Source organism: Pleurodeles waltl, chromosome 3_1, assembly GCF_031143425.1.
Source record: "Pleurodeles waltl isolate 20211129_DDA chromosome 3_1, aPleWal1.hap1.20221129, whole genome shotgun sequence".
In the NCBI taxonomy this organism is placed as follows: Eukaryota; Metazoa; Chordata; class Amphibia; order Caudata; family Salamandridae; genus Pleurodeles; species Pleurodeles waltl.
The window spans coordinates 2,006,417,362-2,006,425,388 of NC_090440.1; positions in this window are offsets into that span (position 1 = coordinate 2,006,417,362).

The window sequence follows — 8,027 nt, forward strand, 5'->3', positions numbered from 1 at the left end:
AGAGCTCTGATGAAAAAGTGCACTGTAGGGACCAGCGAAACAATATGCGACTGGCCTGGAAGCAGAGACAGCATTGAATCAACAACTAAAAGATGAGATGCATGGAGGAGAAAATGAATATATACACAATCTAAGTGGAACTCCGGGACTGCAGTAGGCAGCACCACAAGAGAAGGACAGTTCATGGGCAGAAGAAACATAGGAGACACAGGTAGAAGTCACCAGATCTGACAATGTAATCCACCCTGCCAAACATCTAAAAAATATCATAGGGAAGGAAAACGCTAGAGAGATCGTTTAAGTGAACTAGAGACTCATTCAAAACTTCATTGGTGAAAGGTGAAAGACTTCTGAAGGTAGCACACTACTAGCACTTACCCTGCTCCCTCCTCAGTTTGTGACAACTATAATCCCAGAATTCAATGTTGGAAAATACTGGGCGAATTTTAGAATCCTTAACACTAAGATGACTTGTGGAAGTACTCTGTTCCTGCAATAGGATTTGATCAAACCAGGGCCCAGGCAAAGCCAATATGGCAGGCACATGATCCCTTATTTGATCTGTTACCAGCAATAGGCCCAGTCACACAAATGGGGTACTATTTTCAGCGTGTGGAGTGTGAGAAAGTTAGGTGGTAGGATATGTGAAGATCTTCGAGGTTTCCAGAACTCTTCCTGACAAATGTGAGGGAAATTAATGGTTCTATCCAAAACTGGAGGATTGCAGGGCTTTTGGGTTAGGAAAGGTAGTGGGATCCTTGCAAATTAGACCACCCTTGACTTCACTGTGTATCTAGTTTTCAGAAAGGTCTATTTAGTCCTTTTTCTCTGTGCGACACCAGAGTACGGGCCCAAATTCTGTAGCAAAGTGCATTGCAAAAAAATGGATGGTTTTGATGGAGAAAGTTTAGCTTCATGTTGCATTGTGGGGCCTTTCCCGTTGCAAGCCCTACGCTCAGCCACTTAAAATGTGCAGGATTTTTAATCAATAGAGATATCATAACAGTAGACCGTTTATTATTGACAACTAGATTTCTCTCCTTTTTTGGCTTTCAAATGTCACTGTCCATTGAATCCCGACAGTATACGTAACCCCATATTGGGAGCTGTAACACATAAGCTACTGTTACTAAACTCAGTACAGGGAGTGCAGAATTATTAGGCAAGTTGTATTTTTGAGGATTAATTTTATTATTGAACAACAACCATGTTCTCAATGAACCCAAAAAACTCATTAATATCAAAACTGAATATTTTTGGAAGTAGTTTTTAGTTTGTTTTTAGTTTTAGCTATGTTAGGGGGATATCTGTGTGTGCAGGTGACTATCACTGTGCATAATTATTAGGCAACTTAACAAAAAAAAATATATACCCATTTCAATTATTTTTCATTACCAGTGAAACCAATATAACATCTCAACATTCACAAATATACATTTCTGACATTCAAAAACAAAACAAAAACAAATCAGTGACCAATATAGCCACCTTTCTTTGCAAGGACACTCAAAAGCCTGCCATCCATGGATTCTGTCAGTGTTTTGATCTGTTCACCATCAACATTGCGTGCAGCAGCAACCACAGCCTCCCAGACACTGTTCAGAGAGGTGTACTGTTTTCCCTCCTTCTAAATCTCACATTTGATGATGGACCACAGGTTCTCAATGGGGTTCAGATCAGGTGAACAAGGAGGCCATGTCATTAGATTTCCTTCTTTTATACCCTTTCTTGCCAGCCACGCTGTGGAGTACTTGGACGCGTGTGATGGAGCATTGTCCTGCATGAAAATCATGTTTTTCTTGAAGGATGCAGACTTCTTCCTGTACCACTGCTTGAAGAAGGTGTCTTCCAGGAACTGGCAGTAGGACTGGGAGTTGAGCTTGACTCCATCCTCAACCCGAAAAGGCCCCACAAGCTCATCTTTGATGATACCAGCCCAAACCAGTACTCCACCTCCACCTTGCTGGCGTCTGAGTCGGACTGGAGCTCTCTGCCCTTTACCAATCCAGCCATGGGCCCATCCATCTGGCCCATCAAGACTCACTCATTTCATCAGTCCATAAAACCTTAGAAAAATCAGTCTTGAGATATTTCTTGGCCCAGTCTTGACGTTTCAGCTTGTGTGTCTTGTTCAGTGGTGGTCGTCTTTCAGCCTTTCTTACCTTGGCCATGTCTCGGAGTATTGCACACCTTGTGCTTTTGGGCACTCCAGTGATGTTGCGGCTCTGAAAAATGGCCAAACTGGTGGCAAGTGGCATCGTGGCAGCTGCACGCTTGACTTTTCTCAGTTCATGGGCAGTTATCTTGCGCCTTGGTTTTTCCACACGCTTCTTGCGACCCTGTTGACTATTTTGAATGAAACGCTTGATTGTTCGATGATCACGCTTCAGAAGCTTTGCAATTTTAAGAGTGCTGCATCCCTCTGCAATATATCTCACTATTTTTGACTTTTCTGAGCCTGTCAAGTCCTTCTTTTGACCCATTTTGCCAAAGGAAAGGAAGTTGCCTAATAATTATGCACACCTGATATAGGGTGTTGATGTCATTAGACCACACCCCTTCTCATTACAGAGATGCACATCACCTAATATGCTTAATTGGTACTAGGCTTTCGAGCCTATACAGCTTGGAGTAAGACAACATGCATAAAGAGGATGATGTGGTCAAAATACTCATTTGCCTAATAATTCTGCACTTCCTGTATAGTGCACATTTAAAAAATACAGGTTTTGACAAATTTGATCTTTTGTGATTTTTTTTTATTTTTATGAAGTGTTATGATGTGTCCTGAACATAAAATAGGGCTGAGCACTGCAGTAGGAAACGCCTCGGCAAATAAGGGGTTTTGACCGGACACAAATGCATCTTACAACGTAGCTTTCCTGAACATAAGAAACTAGTTTTAGAGTCATTCAAGATTCTTATCATGGAAAAGTTCCAGCAATATTTGCACTTTTCAAGAGGAACAGCAAAAACAAATTTTTTGTTTCAAATCACAGATTTTAAAGTTTTGGATTAGATTTTCTGGCTCTTGATTGAGGTTATTCCAACAAGGAAGAGAGAGAAAACCAACTCTAAGAACTGGAGAATAGAATGATACATCGGAAGGAGAGGCTAAACAACTTCTGTTCTCCACAAGCAGCAGCAGGAGAGCAACCTGAGAAGTGTACATTGTATTGTATTTATAGAGCGCATTTCGGCCGTAGCATCGAAGCGCTAAGGAATGAGTGAAGCAGGGGGAGCCCTAAAGCAAACAAAGAAGATCAATGTGACTGCAAAAACACATCGTCCCTAATTAGAAAAGAGCCAAGTTTTTAGCTGCTTCAGGAAACAGTGGTACATGTCTTCCTTCCTAATGGGCAACGGTAGAGAGTTCCAGAAAAGGCTTTGTCCCCCCCCATCTGGCATTTCCACAGCAGGGCAGCAAAATAGATTTAGAGCAAAAGACTGAGAGGACGACAAGGCGAATATTGCTGCAAGGAAGAGCCCAGGTATTTACAGCCTTCTGAGTGGAGAGCTTTGTGTAGGAGGCAGAGTGTCTTAATAATAATGCGCTTTTCCACCGGTAACCAGTGCAGCTGCCTCAAGCTGCTAATGGCAGATGCTGAGCATGAGAGATCCAAAAAGAGGCGAGCCGTGGCATTCAGAATCAACTGTAATCTATAAAGGGAGCCCTTGCTGATATTTAACATCAGAGCAGTGCAGTAGTCAAGTTTAGAGATAACTAAGGCTAAAATCACAGAGATTCTGAGTTCCTCCTGAAGAAAAGGAAAGATTTTCTTGAGTATTTTTAGAGACCAGTAACAACATTTAACGGTATGGTTCACTTGTTGCTCAAAACATAGTGCCTTATCAAATAAAATTCAGAGGTTTCTGGCCGTTGAACTCTAGACTGGATGCTCATTGCAGGACTGCAGCCACCATCAGGAGCTCCATAAATCAGTGTCTAAAACAAAGAAAATGTCCTTCTTGTCTCCGTTCATTTGAATCCAATTATGGCTTATGCATTTGTTAATCTCACTCATGCAATAATTAAATCTGTCTGCCACCTTCTACCAATTCTGGTTGACAGGGATGATCAGCTCAGTGTCATCAGCATAAGAGACCACGTGAAAACCGAACGAGCGGATCAGTGTGGCCAGTGGGGCAACAGAGAAGGGCTGAGAGAAGACCCTTGTGGAACCCCAAATGGGAGTTGTAACGGGGTAGCCTTGTAGTCACCACAGCTTACCGTGATGGATGTATCCAACAAAAAGGATTTTAAAATATCTAGGGCCTTCTCTCAAAGTCTTGCTTGATAGAGGCGTTGGATCAACAATTGAGGGGAGATGGTATCAAAAGCCGCTGAGAGATCTAGCAGAACAAGAATTGTGCACTCCCCCTGATCCACTCGCCTCCGAATAATGTAAGCTGTCGAGACAAGAGCAGATTCTGTACTATGTGCTTTGCAGAACCCGTGTTGGGAAGGGTCTAGGCCACCACTGGCCTGTAGAAAGCTAGCCAGTTCGATATTTAGATGTTTTTTTCAAAATTATGGCTGTGGAGAGAAGGAAAGAAATGGGTCAAATTGTTTGGCGCGCCGCCAGGTTTCTTTGTAACCGTGTATCACAATGGACTACTTCCAGGAGGGAGGAAAGCACCCCTCTTTCAAGATGTCATGGTTAACCAGTTCAAGCGCAGCAGAGACGAGGTCAGGTACTAGCTTTAATATCTTAGAAGGGCAAGGGTCGTTAGGAGACCCTGACTTAACTCCACACAACAGTTCTTTAATTCTATTTGCCTGTAAAGATTGAAAACAGGTGAGCTTAGGTCCAATATCTAGGGCCAGAGTTCCCCCCTGAGCTTCAACGCTCAGCTCCGGTGGGGGCTGCACGAAGTTGGCATGTAACTGGAGTTTTTCTTTTTTTTCTTTTTCTTAATTTGCGACCCTTTGGCAGAAAGCAAGAGAATTCTCCAACTCCGGGGATGAGGGAGGGGAGGTCAGGGAGCGGACCACCTTTAAAAAGTTCCTTGGGTCCATTATTCGCTTCCTTAATTTTGCGGGAGAAATAATCAGATTTAGCTTTTTTTTTTATGGCTAATTTGTAGTCCTCAAGAGTGGACCTAAGCTTGGCGCTCTCTGCATCATTCTGGTGAAACTTCCATCTCGTTCCTGCCGTCTGTAAAGTCTCTGCAAGTTTTTGAGTTCCTTCTGAGTACCAAGGAGAAATTAGATTCCTCCCTGGCTTAGAAACTTAATTTAACAAAAGGAGCGAGAGAATAAATGGCTGCCCTGAGCCCAAACTCAAAGCTCTCCTGCATGGAAATACCCTGTTCTCTAGCCTGATCCCAGCCCAACTTAAGGGCTCTGCTTCTCCACCCTATGCCATTGCTGGATAGCCTCTAGGCCAGTGGAGCAGTGGTAGAGAATATTGTACTTGCTACCTTAAAGGTCAGCAAGTGATTATCTGTGTAATCCAAGGCCATGTTTTCCAATCGGATACAATTATCGTGGCAGATAAATATACTGTCTAGAACGTGTCCCTGCGCGATGTGTGGCAGACACACCTGTAAAGTCCCAATCAAGGCTTGACATGAGATCCAGAAACTCACCCGTGGCCGAATCATGTTATCTTCGAGATGTATATTAAATTCTACCAACACTATGGCCTTGGGGGCCATGTCAATTGGTGAAGTACTACTCCAGATAACAAAAGAAGTGTCTGCACTGCAAGAGGAGCTTCTGTTGTACTTTTCTAATTCTGCTACACATCAGGTGCGTCACTCAATACCATCAGCACTAGGTTAGAAAACTTACAAGCACATAACGTGAAGCATAGATCTGACTAGGTAAAATGGGGGCAGTGGTTGCACATAGAACAGTCCAAACGAGAAGATGAATAGGACATTTATGTCTTTCATATTGCTGTGCTGAAGGATTCAGAGTCTGACACGAGGAAATAATGTACAAGAAGCAAAGCTATGAAAGATAAATCCCCTCTAGAAGCAAGCAGTGTGATTTTGTCACAAAGCATTAATTACCATTTTAGAAGGCCCATTCTGGACAGTTCTACATCTACCCTTGCAGCTAACAGACAGCCACAAGATCACTGCAAAGAATGTGTATTTAGGTAGGCCTGATGGTAATCCACAAACTAGAGACTTGTTCCATATTTTCACTAGGGATGCACAAGTTAGTAAATTATCAAACTAGATACTATAGTGCGGTACGACACCTGCATTTGAAGACCGAAGATTTCAAGCAGGGGAGTGGTTAATCCTATTAAGTCAAACAGTGAAAAAACTGATGGACAGTCAATGGTTTGCAGGACCTTTGCTAGTAATGGTGCTATAATCAGTGTATGGGAGATCGAACAGCTTTTATATGTATAATAATATGCTTCAATAAACAACAGCCGTTTTCTTCATCAATAATTAGACTTGGTGCTGGAGCTTTCAGCAACACTCCAGTGGGTATGCTAATTCCGTGCATGCCACACCAGATCAAAAACAACTGAAGTTCAATTCACCACTTAAAAAACAAGTATCTTCATCTAAATGTGTTTTTCTACCTCAGAGTGCCTAAAACAGTTATTCAAAACATTAGTAACATCAAAGACCTTCAGTGCTTCAATCCCACAACCAGCAATTACTGAAACAGAGCCATCCACTAGCATCATCTTGTGTATTCTACAACAAATGACCAATGATGTCAAACATACCTCTCCACCTTAATGGACTGGGTTTCTCATTTGAATCAAGTTGTCTGAAATGTATGTGAGTGCTACGGTCACACTACTTGTACATTTATGTATTGCTAGGAAACCAAGCCACTGGACAAAGGTCCATGATCTCACTGGTTCGATCAAAGGTCCCTCTCTTTCAGTGAGAGGCTTTAATGAACAGGTTAATGCTGTATTTTTCCAACATAATGGAACACGAAAAGTCTGGAAACATGCCCTCTGAATTAAAGCTATGAAAGATTAGTAGTAGCAGCAAAGAACCACCGTACAGCTGGTAGTGACATTCTCAGTGGAGAATCACAATACTTGCTAAGACTCCAATATACTCAAATATTTTTGATAATAAATCACATTTTGTGCAGCCAGTTGGCCTAGTTCTTAGTCTTGGAAAGTGCAATAGTGCAAGCCACAACGTGAATTGTGCTGCCTCTTTATTCACTCTTTGTAGCAAATAACCCAGACTTTAGCTATTCAACACAACTTCAATCTGGCAATTGAAGATTACAATGGGGATTGACAATCTCGAGTCTATTAAGTAATAAAAAGAAATTGCTTACATTGATATCTTTGTTTATCTTCACATTTGAGAGTTTAAACTGATTAGTAAACAAAGTCAAATGCAGATGTGAACACAACTGAACGTCAAGTAAGTCTTGTAGCAAAATAGTGACAGTGTAGGCAGCTACATTTGCATCAGCTCTGGGACAGACTTAAAAGAAGGCATGTGACGAGAGGGAGTGGAATTCCTACCGCCAGACGTGTTGTTTGCGTTAGAAAGACAATACATTTTATGTTTATTTTTTTCCCCAATGGACAAGTAGGCCCAAACCTCCCAACTCCCCCCTAAAGCCCCACTCAGCACACTTTAGCTGTCAGTTCTCAGTATCATTATCAGTCTGCATTTTTATTTAAGAAATGTATCCATAGGTCAAAAACGTATCCATATATATTTAAACAAAGATGTATAGTTCATCAATGCAAAGCCTGTATCATTGGAGTGATTAAGTTGATAATGAGACAGGCTTGCATTACCTGACAGTGGTTCTAGAGCAAAAATGTGTACACGTTGGCAAAGTTTAACACTTAGAGGCTACTCATAATGCTATGAGAATACTTGCTGATTAAATGCATATGTATTAAGAAACTTTAAAGCAAGATTAGTTAATCTTTGGTTTCAAACAAAATATACACAAAAATGCATATGGGAAGGAAAACAAAAAAAAAAAAGAAAAAAAAGAACTTGTGCTAACCATTGTGCAATTTTAAGTATCAGTTCTTTAAATCATCATGAAATAAAACATGTTT